The sequence below is a fragment of the Erinaceus europaeus genome, chromosome 17, assembly GCF_950295315.1.
Source record: "Erinaceus europaeus chromosome 17, mEriEur2.1, whole genome shotgun sequence".
Lineage (NCBI taxonomy): Eukaryota > Metazoa > Chordata > Mammalia > Eulipotyphla > Erinaceidae > Erinaceus > Erinaceus europaeus.
This window is the reverse complement of record NC_080178.1, coordinates 9152413-9153293: the sequence shown is the minus strand read 5'-3', so window position 1 is coordinate 9153293 and position 881 is coordinate 9152413. Positions and strand designations below refer to the sequence as shown.

At 52.4% G+C, this 881-nt stretch overlaps 1 non-coding gene across 1 annotated transcript; it reads left to right on the top strand.

Annotated features, from left to right (window-relative positions):
• Nucleotides 1-349: 349 nt before the first annotated feature.
• Nucleotides 350-481, top strand: LOC132534160 (small nucleolar RNA SNORA70). Its single transcript, XR_009545834.1, has one exon. It is a non-coding gene; the product is annotated as a small nucleolar RNA SNORA70 (small nucleolar RNA).
• Nucleotides 482-881: the final 400 nt, after the last annotated feature.

The following is an 881-nucleotide window of genomic DNA, read 5'->3' as shown; positions in this document are numbered from 1 at the left end:
ACTTGTGAAGGGATGAGAAGTGGGGGTATGGGCTCGAACAGGGATCCTCATGCCAGTCCTGCGCTACCACCCAACACCCAGAAAGCAGTTTTTATTTCTATGCTTCTGTGCTAGTAACATTGATTCAGTAGTATGTAAGACCTTTCACTGGGAAAAGAGATTCAGCAAACAAAAGCGCACACATTTCTATGTTCTAGGACGGGGTTCAAGCCCCTGCTCCCCATCTGCAGGAGAGAAGCTTCATAAGCAGTATTGCAAGTGTTTCTTTTTCTCACTCTCTCCAACTATTTCTTCTTGTAGCTACAGAAAGGAGAAGGAAAAGAGGGTAGGGGAGGGGAGGGGAAGGAATCTGCAGCCAGTTAAGCTGACTGCTTTCCACCAGGTGGCGCTAGATGTGCAGTTGCTGCAAACCGCAACCTCCTGGGTATTGTCTGCAGCCTGTCACTTGCACAAGCCGCCATGAGGGACCTTAGAGACAGCCCTTCCTGCTCAGTCTTCATTTCATCCCCGATCCTCTGCTGCCCCTAATCTTAGGCTCCAGACAGACACGCGGGATGCCACTGGGAAGCCCCAGGGCACAGTGGCCAGGCTCCACATCAGCCCGCTCCTCACAGCCATTCGCACCAAGCTGCAGCCCTAGGGGCGTGTGATTGAGGCCCCGCACAGGCAGGGCCGGGTCCAAGATGCATATCTCCAAGAAGTGGGTGGGGCTTCACCAAGTTTAAGGCAGATGGATTTGAAGACCTGGGGCTGTAAAACACCTCATCCCAGATGGCTGTGGAATCAGATACATCTCCAACCATGGTCCCCTGGACAAATGGCAGCCCTGCACTTCTGAGACCCCCAGAGATGCCCCTTAATCACAATAAATCAACATTCTG